Source organism: Bos indicus x Bos taurus, unplaced genomic scaffold (genome assembly GCF_003369695.1).
Source record: "Bos indicus x Bos taurus breed Angus x Brahman F1 hybrid unplaced genomic scaffold, Bos_hybrid_MaternalHap_v2.0 tig00003506_arrow_arrow_obj, whole genome shotgun sequence".
Classification (NCBI taxonomy): domain Eukaryota; kingdom Metazoa; phylum Chordata; class Mammalia; order Artiodactyla; family Bovidae; genus Bos; species Bos indicus x Bos taurus.
In genome coordinates this window covers 4,496-22,685 of record NW_020867688.1, presented here as the reverse complement: position 1 = coordinate 22,685, position 18,190 = coordinate 4,496, and the positions used below count along the sequence as shown (strand labels likewise).

At 53.7% G+C, this 18,190-nt stretch overlaps 4 pseudogenes; all 4 read right to left on the bottom strand.

The window, feature by feature from the left end:
- Positions 1 to 1,263: 1,263 nt before the first annotated feature.
- Positions 1,264 to 1,383, bottom strand: LOC113889079 (annotated as a pseudogene).
- A 4,698-nt stretch (positions 1,384 to 6,081) lies between these two features.
- On the bottom strand, positions 6,082 to 6,201 carry LOC113889078 (annotated as a pseudogene).
- A 4,702-nt stretch (positions 6,202 to 10,903) lies between these two features.
- Positions 10,904 to 11,023, bottom strand: LOC113889092 (annotated as a pseudogene).
- Positions 11,024 to 15,721: 4,698 nt separating this feature from the next.
- Positions 15,722 to 15,841, bottom strand: LOC113889091 (annotated as a pseudogene).
- Positions 15,842 to 18,190: the final 2,349 nt, after the last annotated feature.

Genomic DNA, 18,190 nt, shown 5'->3' with positions numbered 1-18,190 from the left:
GAAAGGAAAGAATTGACTCGCCAAATAGACACAGAGATCAAAAGTGCCGAGCCAAGTGACCCCTTGAGGCTTCCAAGAGCTTTTCTGTCTTTCACACACTAAGTAAATACTGAGCACCTACGATGAGCTAGGAGGCATGTAATAAGTTTCAGGGAATAGAAGGCGGAGAGAAGAAGACACAGAGTTCCTGCTTTCACTGAGACGACTCTAATGATACATGACAGGCAGATCCTTTGAGAACCTATAGAGGGGCCTCTTCCCTCACCACAAAACCTGGGTGTCAGGGAAGGCTTTCCAGAGGCACCATTTCGTTGAGGTCCATAGGTTGAACCTAGGTAAACCAGGGTTGAGATGCAGGAAGAATTTCAGGCAGGGAAAATAGCATCTTGGAAGGCTATGTGACCAGGGAAACTTAGCACATTCAAGAAACGAAAAATGCCCTATGGGATGGAAGCCAAAGAGTGCAGAGGGCATTCCAGGCAAAAGACATCAGAGAAGAACGTGAGGAGCAAGCCTGAAGGGAAGTGGTCGTATCTTCAATATGCTGGGAAAATACCAGAGCCGTTGGAGCAGGGAGGTGACAGCATTGCATCTGCATTTCCAAAAGGTCATCTTGCTCCACATCACTAATGATTGGAGAGGCTCAACTCCAAACTCCAAGGAGGGACCACTTCACATGAGTCCGATTGGGCCTCACTGCGATGTCTGTCAATAACCAAAGCTGGAGAAGATGTGGAGCAAAGGGAACTCTCCTCCACGGTGAGTAGGAATGGGCGTGGGTAGAGCCGGTATGGAAAAGATTATGGAGGTTCCCGAAGGAACTAAAAGTGGAAGTAGATTATGGTTCAGCAGTCCGACTCCCAGGCATAGATCCACCCACAGTATAATTGAACAAGATAGATGCCCCGTTTGGGCACATCTATCTGTGCGTGCGCGCGCACATGCGCATGCGCGATGGCCTGCGAGGCAGGGGGTGGGGGGGGGTGCTGGGGATCTGGCTTGAGTCGGTGCAAGCCCCGGGATTGCCTGAGGCAAGCCAAAGGAGCCCCAGATGGAGACGGGACTGCCGGTCGTCGGGTGTCCTGGAAGCCGAATGCGAATGCGGAGGGGCTCGCGGGCCGCGTGGAGGCAACCCAGGTCTGCAGCGGGAGTCGGGGCCCCGGCCAGCCGCTCCCCGCGGCCCGGGAGGGGCTGGGGCTGCGGGGGGGATCCAAGAATCGGGACGCGCGGCGGGGGCTAAAGGACCTCTTCTGGTAGGCAAAAAGCCTCGAGCACCCGGGATTCCCAGGTGGTCTCCCATCCAAGATCCTAACCAGGCCCGACCCTGCTTAGCTTCCGAGATCAGACGAGATCGGGCGCCTTCAGGCTGATAGGGCCGGAGCCGGAGGCGGTTGGCTTGGGGCGCCCTAAGAGCCTTGCGCTTCGCCTCCCTTTCGCTCTGCCCTGCAGGTCGGGCCAACGGGCCACACCTCTCGTCGCGGGGCGTGCTGTACTTGAGCCGCACGACCCGCGACCGGACTCCAGCCTGCTGACGCCGGCCCGCCCCCCCGAACACCGCCAACACCAGAGCAGCAAGCGCCTGGCCGGGCCCGGGGGCCCGAGGGGCTTCCAGGACCCCCCATTGACCGGGAGGGCCTGCGTGCATGCGTGCGCGCGGGGCCTGGGGGCTGGGCTGAGGGGTGTGGAGGTCTCGGCGCCCTTCCACCCCCGGCCACTCCAGACCTGGCCGCGCTCGCTGAGCGGGGCCTCCCCCCGATCCCATGCGCTGCTCAGGCCCGCGCGGCCCCGGAGGTGTCGGTCTTCGGCGCCCGCCGCCTCCCAACCCCCGCGGCCCAGGGGCCTCTGAACCTCCTGCGGGCCTAGGCACAGCGAAACTTGAGCGCCCAACTTGCCCGGCACCTGTCCGGTGCCCAAACCCAGCAGAAGCCAAGGAGGCGCGGTCGACCGGAGCGCCTCAGCCCCTCCCCTTCGCACTACCGAGGCCCCCCCTTTGACCCCACGCCAAGCCCTCGACCTTCCTGAGAGAGCAGACAAGCCACAGGCAGGCACACAGACAGACACACAGACACTCGCACGCACCCACGCCAGGGGAGACAGCTGGCCTGCGCAAGCTCCTCAGCCAGAGCTAGAGCGCCTGGGAGAGGCGGGGGCAAGACGAACGGGCCGGCGGCTGGCTGTCAGGAGATACAGAGGCAGAAATACATGAAGATTCCGAGACAGACTCCAAGACGGCAAGAGGAGATACACACACACACACACACGCACACACACACACACTTGAGTGTGGTCTTTGGAAATACTTGTGTTCGTAGTTGCTGGCTTGAGCCCAACTTTAATACAACCCATGGACTGCGGCCCATCAGGCTCCTCTGTCCGTGGCATTTCCCAGGCGAGGATACTGGGAGTGGGTTACCATTTCCTTCTCCGGCGGGATCTTCCCGACCCAGGGATCAAACCCCAGTCTCCTGTGCGCGGATGCCTTGCCATCTGAACCAGGACATTGCTAATTCCCTAGGCAAAATACAAAGAATAGAGCTCGTGTTCTACTAAATGGAAAGATGATTTCAAAAACAGAAGCTGTCCTTTGTTGGTATCTGTGAATCTTTATGTAGTTTTCGTTGATTTTTACTGTTAAGGCTAAGTGAACAAGGCAAGAGAGAAACCCCAGAATTGAAAAGCAATTGACGGTTTGAAAGAAACATGTGCAGGTGAAGCTCTCTTCCTTTTTGAGAGATGGTTAAATGCAAAATCTTGATTCAACACATATGACTTTTGTGCACTTTATTTCAAATCTCCATGACAAAACCCTAAGGCATCCAGGAAGAAAGGAGTAGAGGGGCAGACAAAAAGAGCAACCTTTCCCCTTGGTGCCATCGCAACCAGCTGCTTAGTTCCTTCATCTCAAGGACTATCATCTGGGCTTCTCTGGTTTGTCTGATTCTTGTTTCGGGGACCGTTTCTCGTCACAAGGCTGTCAACAGTGGGGGTGGGGGTGTGTGTGTGTGTGGGGGGGGAGCCCTTCTTTCCATTCCACATGAGACCCAGTGGACAATCCAGGCCCTGCCCACTGCATTGAGTGTGCAGCAACAATATCAACGGTAATGCCGGTGAACAATGCGTATTCCTGGAATCCACTCCGTTGACTGCTGACTGTGTGTGGTGGTGGTCTGGAACCTAGACCTGGAAGCTTTCTGGATGATTGCAAATGACACCAAAGTCTGAGGACGATGGAAGATTGCCGGGGTCCTGCCCCGGCTGATCCAGGGTATTCGAAGCGGGGACGGTGTCGGCGACCTATTTATTTATTTAAATATTTTATCAAAGATATAAAGAGTAATAGGATGAGGATAGCTCAGTAGGAAAATTCAGTGGAGAAAAGAGGCTGAGTGGCTTGGTTTACGCGGGAGACCAATAAAACTTCAAGACAAGAAGTTTGCACCACTTACGTAGGCCGCAGGCGTCCTTCCGTTCTCCCGAAGGAGAGGAGACACTGAGGCCTCCCCGGTCGGATCTTAGAAGCCCAGGCATAATTAGTAAGCATGGTGGGTTCCGCGCTCCAGATGGAGACTCAACCAGAGTGAGAGAGAGAGCGACATGGGGAGACCAGTATTTTGAGAAACTGATCCCAATTCTTTATTTTCCATGGTCTACTTTTATACACTGAGATGTTATGCAAAAGTCACATGGGGACAGCAGTCCTGACTTTCATTAAAGTCAGGTGCTTCACACAAATGTATACAGAGGTCTTAGGGGTGTTACATCATCTTCTGGCCAGGGGGCCCTGCTGACAATTTACGACCCTCTCCTTGTGACAGCGGTCAGTCAATCAGGACACTTATTTCTCCAGGGCTGATTATTCTCAAAACAGACGCCACCCAAATAAAGTTACATTCCTACAGGGTGAGGGTGTAGTGGGTTTTAGTTAAGGAAAGAATTTACTTAGCCTAAGGTCTAACGTGATTAATATCAAAGGTTAATTCTATATATTCATTAATGTGTGTAAGGGCAGGGGATATGGAGACTTAGCAACAAACATTGGCTCAACAAATGAAAAACCCTTCACCAACACAATTTCTAATTAGCCCATTATACTTATACTAATAGTTTTCTAACTTTTCTAAGGAACCTGTTTTTAGAAGGTTTAAAGCATCTTGTGCCTCTCACGGTTGGGAGGCTGTGAGCGATCACATGTGGCCGGACAAGCCTGTCAGGCAGGCCAGAGAACCTTCAGAGGAGTTTGTAGGTTAAAACACTCTTATCACGCCCAGGAATTATTATAAACTGGAGCTCTAAGTTAACTCCTTCTCCAAAAGAGGTGGTGGGGGACAGCCCCCCGTAAAGTCAGAGGTGTAGGTGAGCACAAAGTAGTAAAGTAGGCAGGCTCTGGTTATGGGGGTAGATGCTCGAGGATTTCCAGGGGGACTCCTGAGGCTCGATCCCGCCTTTGCGTATGTCGAGCCTCCTTCCTCATGACCTTTGCCATGGGCGGAGTACCTCACTCTGGCCCCCAACAGAAGATCTTCACATTTCTGCAAGAGCCACACACCTCCAGAAGGAACCACAAGACTTGCCTGAAATGGTCAAGGTATAAGTCTTGGACTCAACGTTGGAAGGTCTCCACCTTTGCTATGGAAGTCAAACGATCTTTCTTTGAAATGAAAATGGAGCATACTGAACGTTCACATGCTTCTAGAGCATTTGAAAAGCCCTAACTTGTAGAAATCTGCTGTACGAGTTCCTTGAAAGCAAGAACCTCTATGTATGGATATGTCTTCATGCCTTAGATTGTGCCTCGAATATAGTGTACACATCAACCCAGGAAAGGAAAGAATTGACTCGCCAAATAGACACAGAGATCAAAAGTGCCGAGCCAAGTGACCCCTTGAGGCTTCCAAGAGCTTTTCTGTCTTTCACACACTAAGTAAATACTGAGCACCTACGATGAGCTAGGAGGCATGTAATAAGTTTCAGGGAATAGAAGGCGGAGAGAAGAAGACACAGAGTTCCTGCTTTCACTGAGACGACTCTAATGATACATGACAGGCAGATCCTTTGAGAACCTATAGAGGGGCCTCTTCCCTCACCACAAAACCTGGGTGTCAGGGAAGGCTTTCCAGAGGCACCATTTCGTTGAGGTCCATAGGTTGAACCTAGGTAAACCAGGGTTGAGATGCAGGAAGAATTTCAGGCAGGGAAAATAGCATCTTGGAAGGCTATGTGACCAGGGAAACTTAGCACATTCAAGAAACGAAAAATGCCCTATGGGATGGAAGCCAAAGAGTGCAGAGGGCATTCCAGGCAAAAGACATCAGAGAAGAACGTGAGGAGCAAGCCTGAAGGGAAGTGGTCGTATCTTCAATATGCTGGGAAAATACCAGAGCCGTTGGAGCAGGGAGGTGACAGCATTGCATCTGCATTTCCAAAAGGTCATCTTGCTCCACATCACTAATGATTGGAGAGGCTCAACTCCAAACTCCAAGGAGGGACCACTTCACATGAGTCCGATTGGGCCTCACTGCGATGTCTGTCAATAACCAAAGCTGGAGAAGATGTGGAGCAAAGGGAACTCTCCTCCACGGTGAGTAGGAATGGGCGTGGGTAGAGCCGGTATGGAAAAGATTATGGAGGTTCCCGAAGGAACTAAAAGTGGAAGTCGATTATGGTTCAGCAGTCCGACTCCCAGGCATAGATACACCCATGGTATAAGTGAACAAGATAGATGCCCCGTTTGGGCACATCTATCTGTGCGTGCATGCGCACTTGCGCATGCGTGATGGCCTGCGAGGCAGGGGGTGGGGCGGGGGCTGGGGCTCTGGCTGGAGTCCGTGCAAGCCCCGGGATTGCCTGAGGCAAGCCAAAGGAGCCCCAGATGGAGACGGGACTGCCGGTCGTCGGGTGTCCTGGAAGCCGAATGCGAATGCGGAGGGGCTCGCGGGCCGCGTGGAGGCAACCCAGGTCTGCAGCGGGAGTCGGGGCCCCGGCCACCCGCTCCCCGCGGCCCGGGAGGGGCTGGGGCTGCGGGGGGGATGCAAGAATCGGGACGCGCGGCGGGGGCTAAAGGACCTCTTCTGGTAGGCAAAAAGCCTCGAGCACCCGGGATTCCCAGGTGGTCTCCCATCCAAGATCCTAACCAGGCCCGACCCTGCTTAGCTTCCGAGATCAGACGAGATCGGGCGCCTTCAGGCTGATAGGGCCGGAGCCGGAGGCGGTTGGCTTGGGGCGCCCTAAGAGCCTTGCGCTTCGCCTCCCTTTCGCTCTGCCCTGCAGGTCGGGCCAACGGGCCGCACCTCTCGTCGCGGGGCGTGCTGTACTTGAGCCGCACGACCCGCGACCGGACTCCAGCCTGCTGACGCCGGCCCGCCCCCCCGAACACCGCCAACACCAGAGCAGCAAGCGCCTGGCCGGGCCCGGGGGCCCGAGGGGCTTCCAGGACCCCCCATTGACCGGGAGGGCCTGCGTGCATGCGTGCGCGCGGGGCCTGGGGGCTGGGCTGAGGGGTGTGGAGGTCTCGGCGCCCTTCCACCCCCGGCCACTCCAGACCTGGCCGCGCTCGCTGAGCGGGGCCTCCCCCCGATCCCATGCGCTGCTCAGGCCCGCGCGGCCCCGGAGGTGTCGGTCTTCGGCGCCCGCCGCCTCCCAACCCCCGCGGCCCAGGGGCCTCTGAACCTCCTGCGGGCCTAGGCACAGCGAAACTTGAGCACCCAACTTGCCCGGCACCTGTCCGGTGCCCAAACCCAGCAGAAGCCAAGGAGGCGCGGTCGACCGGAGCGCCTCAGCCCCTCCCCTTCGCACTACCGAGGCCCCCCCTTTGACCCCACGCCAAGCCCTCGACCTTCCTGAGAGAGCAGACAAGCCACAGGCAGGCACACAGACAGACACACAGACACTCGCACGCACCCACGCCAGGGGAGACAGCTGGCCTGCGCAAGCTCCTCAGCCAGAGCTAGAGCGCCTGGGAGAGGCGGGGGCAAGACGAACGGGCCGGCGGCTGGCTGTCAGGAGATACAGAGGCAGAAATACATGAAGATTCCGAGACAGACTCCAAGACGGCAAGAGGAGATACACACACACACACACACGCACACACACACACACTTGAGTGTGGTCTTTGGAAATACTTGTGTTCGTAGTTGCTGGCTTGAGCCCAACTTTAATACAACCCATGGACTGCGGCCCATCAGGCTCCTCTGTCCGTGGCATTTCCCAGGCGAGGATACTGGGAGTGGGTTACCATTTCCTTCTCCGGCGGGATCTTCCCGACCCAGGGATCAAACCCCAGTCTCCTGTGCGCGGATGCCTTGCCATCTGAACCAGGACATTGCTAATTCCCTAGGCAAAATACAAAGAATAGAGCTCGTGTTCTACTAAATGGAAAGATGATTTCAAAAACAGAAGCTGTCCTTTGTTGGTATCTGTGAATCTTTATGTAGTTTTCGTTGATTTTTACTGTTAAGGCTAAGTGAACAAGGCAAGAGAGAAACCCCAGAATTGAAAAGCAATTGACGGTTTTGAAAGAAACATGTGCAGGTGAAGCTCTCTTCCTTTTTGAGAGATGGTTAAATGCAAAATCTTGATTCAACACATATGACTTTTGTGCACTTTATTTCAAATCTCCATGACAAAACCCTAAGGCATCCAGGAAGAAAGGAGTAGAGGGGCAGACAAAAAGAGCAACCTTTCCCCTTGGTGCCATCGCAACCAGCTGCTTAGTTCCTTCATCTCAAGGACTATCATCTGGGCTTCTCTGGTTTGTCTGATTCTTGTTTCGGGGACCGTTTCTCGTCACAAGGCTGTCAACAGTGGGGGTGGGGGTGTGTGTGTGTGTGGGGGGGGGAGCCCTTCTTTCCATTCCACATGAGACCCAGTGGACAATCCAGGCCCTGCCCACTGCATTGAGTGTGCAGCAACAATATCAACGGTAATGCCGGTGAACAATGCGTATTCCTGGAATCCACTCCGTTGACTACTGACTGTGTGTGGTGGTGGTCTGGAACCTAGACCTGGAAGCTTTCTGGATGATTGCAAATGACACCAAAGTCTGAGGACGATGGAAGATTGCCGGGGTCCTGCCCCGGCTGATCCAGGGTATTCGAAGCGGGGACGGTGTCGGCGACCTATTTATTTATTTAAATATTTTATCAAAGATATAAAGAGTAATAGGATGAGGATAGCTCAGTAGGAAAATTCAGTGGAGAAAAGAGGCTGAGTGGCTTGGTTTACGCGGGAGACCAATAAAACTTCAAGACAAGAAGTTTGCACCACTTACGTAGGCCGCAGGCGTCCTTCCGTTCTCCCGAAGGAGAGGAGACACTGAGGCCTCCCCGGTCGGATCTTAGAAGCCCAGGCATAATTAGTAAGCATGGTGGGTTCCGCGCTCCAGATGGAGACTCAACCAGAGTGAGAGAGAGAGCGACATGGGGAGACCAGTATTTTGAGAAACTGATCCCAATTCTTTATTTTCCATGGTCTACTTTTATACACTGAGATGTTATGCAAAAGTCACATGGGGACAGCAGTCCTGACTTTCATTAAAGTCAGGTGCTTCACACAAATGTATACAGAGGTCTTAGGGGTGTTACATCATCTTCTGGCCAGGGGGCCCTGCTGACAATTTACGACCCTCTCCTTGTGACAGCGGTCAGTCAATCAGGACACTTATTTCTCCAGGGCTGATTATTCTCAAAACAGACGCCACCCAAATAAAGTTACATTCCTACAGGGTGAGGGTGTAGTGGGTTTTAGTTAAGGAAAGAATTTACTTAGCCTAAGGTCTAACGTGATTAATATCAAAGGTTAATTCTATATATTCATTAATGTGTGTAAGGGCAGGGGATATGGAGACTTAGCAACAAACATTGGCTCAACAAATGAAAAACCCTTCACCAACACAATTTCTAATTAGCCCATTATACTTATACTAATAGTTTTCTAACTTTTCTAAGGAACCTGTTTTTAGAAGGTTTAAAGCATCTTGTGCCTCTCACGGTTGGGAGGCTGTGAGCGATCACATGTGGCCGGACAAGCCTGTCAGGCAGGCCAGAGAACCTTCAGAGGAGTTTGTAGGTTAAAACACTCTTATCACGCCCAGGAATTATTATAAACTGGAGCTCTAAGTTAACTCCTTCTCCAAAAGAGGTGGTGGGGGACAGCCCCCCGTAAAGTCAGAGGTGTAGGTGAGCACAAAGTAGTAAAGTAGGCAGGCTCTGGTTATGGGGGTAGATGCTCGAGGATTTCCAGGGGGACTCCTGAGGCTCGATCCCGCCTTTGCGTATGTCGAGCCTCCTTCCTCATGACCTTTGCCATGGGCGGAGTACCTCACTCTGGCCCCCAACAGAAGATCTTCACATTTCTGCAAGAGCCACACACCTCCAGAAGGAACCACAAGACTTGCCTGAAATGGTCAAGGTATAAGTCTTGGACTCAACGTTGGAAGGTCTCCACCTTTGCTATGGAAGTCAAACGATCTTTCTTTGAAATGAAAATGGAGCATACTGAACGTTCACATGCTTCTAGAGCATTTGAAAAGCCCTAACTTGTAGAAATCTGCTGTACGAGTTCCTTGAAAGCAAGAACCTCTATGTATGGATATGTCTTCATGCCTTAGATTGTGCCTCGAATATAGTGTACACATCAACCCAGGAAAGGAAAGAATTGACTCGCCAAATAGACACAGAGATCAAAAGTGCCGAGCCAAGTGACCCCTTGAGGCTTCCAAGAGCTTTTCTGTCTTTCACACACTAAGTAAATACTGAGCACCTACGATGAGCTAGGAGGCATGTAATAAGTTTCAGGGAATAGAAGGCGGAGAGAAGAAGACACAGAGTTCCTGCTTTCACTGAGACGACTCTAATGATACATGACAGGCAGATCCTTTGAGAACCTATAGAGGGGCCTCTTCCCTCACCACAAAACCTGGGTGTCAGGGAAGGCTTTCCAGAGGCACCATTTCGTTGAGGTCCATAGGTTGAACCTAGGTAAACCAGGGTTGAGATGCAGGAAGAATTTCAGGCAGGGAAAATAGCATCTTGGAAGGCTATGTGACCAGGGAAACTTAGCACATTCAAGAAACGAAAAATGCCCTATGGGATGGAAGCCAAAGAGTGCAGAGGGCATTCCAGGCAAAAGACATCAGAGAAGAACGTGAGGAGCAAGCCTGAAGGGAAGTGGTCGTATCTTCAATATGCTGGGAAAATACCAGAGCCGTTGGAGCAGGGAGGTGACAGCATTGCATCTGCATTTCCAAAAGGTCATCTTGCTCCACATCACTAATGATTGGAGAGGCTCAACTCCAAACTCCAAGGAGGGACCACTTCACATGAGTCCGATTGGGCCTCACTGCGATGTCTGTCAATAACCAAAGCTGGAGAAGATGTGGAGCAAAGGGAACTCTCCTCCACGGTGAGTAGGAATGGGCGTGGGTAGAGCCGGTATGGAAAAGATTATGGAGGTTCCCGAAGGAACTAAAAGTGGAAGTCGATTATGGTTCAGCAGTCCGACTCCCAGGCATAGATCCACCCACAGTATAATTGAACAAGATAGATGCCCCGTTTGGGCACATCTATCTGTGCGTGCGCGCGCACATGCGCATGCGCGATGGCCTGCGAGGCAGGGGGTGGGGGGGGGGTGCTGGGGATCTGGCTTGAGTCGGTGCAAGCCCCGGGATTGCCTGAGGCAAGCCAAAGGAGCCCCAGATGGAGACGGGACTGCCGGTCGTCGGGTGTCCTGGAAGCCGAATGCGAATGCGGAGGGGCTCGCGGGCCGCGTGGAGGCAACCCAGGTCTGCAGCGGGAGTCGGGGCCCCGGCCAGCCGCTCCCCGCGGCCCGGGAGGGGCTGGGGCTGCGGGGGGGATCCAAGAATCGGGACGCGCGGCGGGGGCTAAAGGACCTCTTCTGGTAGGCCAAAAGCCTCGAGCACCCGGGATTCCCAGGTGGTCTCCCATCCAAGATCCTAACCAGGCCCGACCCTGCTTAGCTTCCGAGATCAGACGAGATCGGGCGCCTTCAGGCTGATAGGGCCGGAGCCGGAGGCGGTTGGCTTGGGGCGCCCTAAGAGCCTTGCGCTTCGCCTCCCTTTCGCTCTGCCCTGCAGGTCGGGCCAACGGGCCACACCTCTCGTCGCGGGGCGTGCTGTACTTGAGCCGCACGACCCGCGACCGGACTCCAGCCTGCTGACGCCGGCCCGCCCCCCCGAACACCGCCAACACCAGAGCAGCAAGCGCCTGGCCGGGCCCGGGGGCCCGAGGGGCTTCCAGGACCCCCCATTGACCGGGAGGGCCTGCGTGCATGCGTGCGCGCGGGGCCTGGGGGCTGGGCTGAGGGGTGTGGAGGTCTCGGCGCCCTTCCACCCCCGGCCACTCCAGACCTGGCCGCGCTCGCTGAGCGGGGCCTCCCCCCGATCCCATGCGCTGCTCAGGCCCGCGCGGCCCCGGAGGTGTCGGTCTTCGGCGCCCGCCGCCTCCCAACCCCCGCGGCCCAGGGGCCTCTGAACCTCCTGCGGGCCTAGGCACAGCGAAACTTGAGCGCCCAACTTGCCCGGCACCTGTCCGGTGCCCAAACCCAGCAGAAGCCAAGGAGGCGCCGTCGACCGGAGCGCCTCAGCCCCTCCCCTTCGCACTACCGAGGCCCCCCCTTTGACCCCACGCCAAGCCCTCGACCTTCCTGAGAGAGCAGACAAGCCACAGGCAGGCACACAGACAGACACACAGACACTCGCACGCACCCACGCCAGGGGAGACAGCTGGCCTGCGCAAGCTCCTCAGCCAGAGCTAGAGCGCCTGGGAGAGGCGGGGGCAAGACGAACGGGCCGGCGGCTGGCTGTCAGGAGATACAGAGGCAGAAATACATGAAGATTCCGAGACAGACTCCAAGACGGCAAGAGGAGATACACACACACACACACACGCACACACACACACACTTGAGTGTGGTCTTTGGAAATACTTGTGTTCGTAGTTGCTGGCTTGAGCCCAACTTTAATACAACCCATGGACTGCGGCCCATCAGGCTCCTCTGTCCGTGGCATTTCCCAGGCGAGGATACTGGGAGTGGGTTACCATTTCCTTCTCCGGCGGGATCTTCCCGACCCAGGGATCAAACCCCAGTCTCCTGTGCGCGGATGCCTTGCCATCTGAACCAGGACATTGCTAATTCCCTAGGCAAAATACAAAGAATAGAGCTCGTGTTCTACTAAATGGAAAGATGATTTCAAAAACAGAAGCTGTCCTTTGTTGGTATCTGTGAATCTTTATGTAGTTTTCGTTGATTTTTACTGTTAAGGCTAAGTGAACAAGGCAAGAGAGAAACCCCAGAATTGAAAAGCAATTGACGGTTTGAAAGAAACATGTGCAGGTGAAGCTCTCTTCCTTTTTGAGAGATGGTTAAATGCAAAATCTTGATTCAACACATATGACTTTTGTGCACTTTATTTCAAATCTCCATGACAAAACCCTAAGGCATCCAGGAAGAAAGGAGTAGAGGGGCAGACAAAAAGAGCAACCTTTCCCCTTGGTGCCATCGCAACCAGCTGCTTAGTTCCTTCATCTCAAGGACTATCATCTGGGCTTCTCTGGTTTGTCTGATTCTTGTTTCGGGGACCGTTTCTCGTCACAAGGCTGTCAACAGTGGGGGTGGGGGTGTGTGTGTGTGTGGGGGGGGAGCCCTTCTTTCCATTCCACATGAGACCCAGTGGACAATCCAGGCCCTGCCCACTGCATTGAGTGTGCAGCAACAATATCAACGGTAATGCCGGTGAACAATGCGTATTCCTGGAATCCACTCCGTTGACTGCTGACTGTGTGTGGTGGTGGTCTGGAACCTAGACCTGGAAGCTTTCTGGATGATTGCAAATGACACCAAAGTCTGAGGACGATGGAAGATTGCCGGGGTCCTGCCCCGGCTGATCCAGGGTATTCGAAGCGGGGACGGTGTCGGCGACCTATTTATTTATTTAAATATTTTATCAAAGATATAAAGAGTAATAGGATGAGGATAGCTCAGTAGGAAAATTCAGTGGAGAAAAGAGGCTGAGTGGCTTGGTTTACGCGGGAGACCAATAAAACTTCAAGACAAGAAGTTTGCACCACTTACGTAGGCCGCAGGCGTCCTTCCGTTCTCCCGAAGGAGAGGAGACACTGAGGCCTCCCCGGTCGGATCTTAGAAGCCCAGGCATAATTAGTAAGCATGGTGGGTTCCGCGCTCCAGATGGAGACTCAACCAGAGTGAGAGAGAGAGCGACATGGGGAGACCAGTATTTTGAGAAACTGATCCCAATTCTTTATTTTCCATGGTCTACTTTTATACACTGAGATGTTATGCAAAAGTCACATGGGGACAGCAGTCCTGACTTTCATTAAAGTCAGGTGCTTCACACAAATGTATACAGAGGTCTTAGGGGTGTTACATCATCTTCTGGCCAGGGGGCCCTGCTGACAATTTACGACCCTCTCCTTGTGACAGCGGTCAGTCAATCAGGACACTTATTTCTCCAGGGCTGATTATTCTCAAAACAGACGCCACCCAAATAAAGTTACATTCCTACAGGGTGAGGGTGTAGTGGGTTTTAGTTAAGGAAAGAATTTACTTAGCCTAAGGTCTAACGTGATTAATATCAAAGGTTAATTCTATATATTCATTAATGTGTGTAAGGGCAGGGGATATGGAGACTTAGCAACAAACATTGGCTCAACAAATGAAAAACCCTTCACCAACACAATTTCTAATTAGCCCATTATACTTATACTAATAGTTTTCTAACTTTTCTAAGGAACCTGTTTTTAGAAGGTTTAAAGCATCTTGTGCCTCTCACGGTTGGGAGGCTGTGAGCGATCACATGTGGCCGGACAAGCCTGTCAGGCAGGCCAGAGAACCTTCAGAGGAGTTTGTAGGTTAAAACACTCTTATCACGCCCAGGAATTATTATAAACTGGAGCTCTAAGTTAACTCCTTCTCCAAAAGAGGTGGTGGGGGACAGCCCCCCGTAAAGTCAGAGGTGTAGGTGAGCACAAAGTAGTAAAGTAGGCAGGCTCTGGTTATGGGGGTAGATGCTCGAGGATTTCCAGGGGGACTCCTGAGGCTCGATCCCGCCTTTGCGTATGTCGAGCCTCCTTCCTCATGACCTTTGCCATGGGCGGAGTACCTCACTCTGGCCCCCAACAGAAGATCTTCACATTTCTGCAAGAGCCACACACCTCCAGAAGGAACCACAAGACTTGCCTGAAATGGTCAAGGTATAAGTCTTGGACTCAACGTTGGAAGGTCTCCACCTTTGCTATGGAAGTCAAACGATCTTTCTTTGAAATGAAAATGGAGCATACTGAACGTTCACATGCTTCTAGAGCATTTGAAAAGCCCTAACTTGTAGAAATCTGCTGTACGAGTTCCTTGAAAGCAAGAACCTCTATGTATGGATATGTCTTCATGCCTTAGATTGTGCCTCGAATATAGTGTACACATCAACCCAGGAAAGGAAAGAATTGACTCGCCAAATAGACACAGAGATCAAAAGTGCCGAGCCAAGTGACCCCTTGAGGCTTCCAAGAGCTTTTCTGTCTTTCACACACTAAGTAAATACTGAGCACCTACGATGAGCTAGGAGGCATGTAATAAGTTTCAGGGAATAGAAGGCGGAGAGAAGAAGACACAGAGTTCCTGCTTTCACTGAGACGACTCTAATGATACATGACAGGCAGATCCTTTGAGAACCTATAGAGGGGCCTCTTCCCTCACCACAAAACCTGGGTGTCAGGGAAGGCTTTCCAGAGGCACCATTTCGTTGAGGTCCATAGGTTGAACCTAGGTAAACCAGGGTTGAGATGCAGGAAGAATTTCAGACAGGGAAAATAGCATCTTGGAAGGCTATGTGACCAGGGAAACTTAGCACATTCAAGAAACGAAAAATGCCCTATGGGATGGAAGCCAAAGAGTGCAGAGGGCATTCCAGGCAAAAGACATCAGAGAAGAACGTGAGGAGCAAGCCTGAAGGGAAGTGGTCGTATCTTCAATATGCTGGGAAAATACCAGAGCCGTTGGAGCAGGGAGGTGACAGCATTGCATCTGCATTTCCAAAAGGTCATCTTGCTCCACATCACTAATGATTGGAGAGGCTCAACTCCAAACTCCAAGGAGGGACCACTTCACATGAGTCCGATTGGGCCTCACTGCGATGTCTGTCAATAACCAAAGCTGGAGAAGATGTGGAGCAAAGGGAACTCTCCTCCACGGTGAGTAGGAATGGGCGTGGGTAGAGCCGGTATGGAAAAGATTATGGAGGTTCCCGAAGGAACTAAAAGTGGAAGTCGATTATGGTTCAGCAGTCCGACTCCCAGGCATAGATACACCCATGGTATAAGTGAACAAGATAGATGCCCCGTTTGGGCACATCTATCTGTGCGTGCATGCGCACTTGCGCATGCGTGATGGCCTGCGAGGCAGGGGGTGGGGCGGGGGCTGGGGCTCTGGCTGGAGTCCGTGCCAGCCCCGGGATTGCCTGAGGCAAGCCAAAGGAGCCCCAGATGGAGACGGGACTGCCGGTCGTCGGGTGTCCTGGAAGCCGAATGCGAATGCGGAGGGGCTCGCGGGCCGCGTGGAGGCAACCCAGGTCTGCAGCGGGAGTCGGGGCCCCGGCCAGCCGCTCCCCGCGGCCCGGGAGGGGCTGGGGCTGCGGGGGGGATGCAAGAATCGGGACGCGCGGCGGGGGCTAAAGGACCTCTTCTGGTAGGCAAAAAGCCTCGAGCACCCGGGATTCCCAGGTGGTCTCCCATCCAAGATCCTAACCAGGCCCGACCCTGCTTAGCTTCCGAGATCAGACGAGATCGGGCGCCTTCAGGCTGATAGGGCCGGAGCCGGAGGCGGTTGGCTTGGGGCGCCCTAAGAGCCTTGCGCTTCGCCTCCCTTTCGCTCTGCCCTGCAGGTCGGGCCAACGGGCCGCACCTCTCGTCGCGGGGCGTGCTGTACTTGAGCCGCACGACCCGCGACCGGACTCCAGCCTGCTGACGCCGGCCCGCCCCCCCGAACACCGCCAACACCAGAGCAGCAAGCGCCTGGCCGGGCCCGGGGGCCCGAGGGGCTTCCAGGACCCCCCATTGACCGGGAGGGCCTGCGTGCATGCGTGCGCGCGGGGCCTGGGGGCTGGGCTGAGGGGTGTGGAGGTCTCGGCGCCCTTCCACCCCCGGCCACTCCAGACCTGGCCGCGCTCGCTGAGCGGGGCCTCCCCCCGATCCCATGCGCTGCTCAGGCCCGCGCGGCCCCGGAGGTGTCGGTCTTCGGCGCCCGCCGCCTCCCAACCCCCGCGGCCCAGGGGCCTCTGAACCTCCTGCGGGCCTAGGCACAGCGAAACTTGAGCACCCAACTTGCCCGGCACCTGTCCGGTGCCCAAACCCAGCAGAAGCCAAGGAGGCGCGGTCGACCGGAGCGCCTCAGCCCCTCCCCTTCGCACTACCGAGGCCCCCCCTTTGACCCCACGCCAAGCCCTCGACCTTCCTGAGAGAGCAGACAAGCCACAGGCAGGCACACAGACAGACACACAGACACTCGCACGCACCCACGCCAGGGGAGACAGCTGGCCTGCGCAAGCTCCTCAGCCAGAGCTAGAGCGCCTGGGAGAGGCGGGGGCAAGACGAACGGGCCGGCAGCTGGCTGTCAGGAGATACAGAGGCAGAAATACATGAAGATACCGAGACAGACTCCAAGACGGCAAGAGGAGATACACACACACACACACACGCACACACACACACACTTGAGTGTGGTCTTTGGAAATACTTGTGTTCGTAGTTGCTGGCTTGAGCCCAACTTTAATACAACCCATGGACTGCGGCCCATCAGGCTCCTCTGTCCGTGGCATTTCCCAGGCGAGGATACTGGGAGTGGGTTACCATTTCCTTCTCCGGCGGGATCTTCCCGACCCAGGGATCAAACCCCAGTCTCCTGTGCGCGGATGCCTTGCCATCTGAACCAGGACATTGCTAATTCCCTAGGCAAAATACAAAGAATAGAGCTCGTGTTCTACTAAATGGAAAGATGATTTCAAAAACAGAAGCTGTCCTTTGTTGGTATCTGTGAATCTTTATGTAGTTTTCGTTGATTTTTACTGTTAAGGCTAAGTGAACAAGGCAAGAGAGAAACCCCAGAATTGAAAAGCAATTGACGGTTTTGAAAGAAACATGTGCAGGTGAAGCTCTCTTCCTTTTTGAGAGATGGTTAAATGCAAAATCTTGATTCAACACATATGACTTTTGTGCACTTTATTTCAAATCTCCATGACAAAACCCTAAGGCATCCAGGAAGAAAGGAGTAGAGGGGCAGACAAAAAGAGCAACCTTTCCCCTTGGTGCCATCGCAACCAGCTGCTTAGTTCCTTCATCTCAAGGACTATCATCTGGGCTTCTCTGGTTTGTCTGATTCTTGTTTCGGGGACCGTTTCTCGTCACAAGGCTGTCAACAGTGGGGGTGGGGGTGTGTGTGTGTGTGGGGGGGGGAGCCCTTCTTTCCATTCCACATGAGACCCAGTGGACAATCCAGGCCCTGCCCACTGCATTGAGTGTGCAGCAACAATATCAACGGTAATGCCGGTGAACAATGCGTATTCCTGGAATCCACTCCGTTGACTACTGACTGTGTGTGGTGGTGGTCTGGAACCTAGACCTGGAAGCTTTCTGGATGATTGCAAATGACACCAAAGTCTGAGGACGATGGAAGATTGCCGGGGTCCTGCCCCGGCTGATCCAGGGTATTCGAAGCGGGGACGGTGTCGGCGACCTATTTATTTATTTAAATATTTTATCAAAGATATAAAGAGTAATAGGATGAGGATAGCTCAGTAGGAAAATTCAGTGGAGAAAAGAGGCTGAGTGGCTTGGTTTACGCGGGAGACCAATAAAACTTCAAGACAAGAAGTTTGCACCACTTACGTAGGCCGCAGGCGTCCTTCCGTTCTCCCGAAGGAGAGGAGACACTGAGGCCTCCCCGGTCGGATCTTAGAAGCCCAGGCATAATTAGTAAGCATGGTGGGTTCCGCGCTCCAGATGGAGACTCAACCAGAGTGAGAGAGAGAGCGACATGGGGAGACCAGTATTTTGAGAAACTGATCCCAATTCTTTATTTTCCATGGTCTACTTTTATACACTGAGATGTTATGCAAAAGTCACATGGGGACAGCAGTCCTGACTTTCATTAAAGTCAGGTGCTTCACACA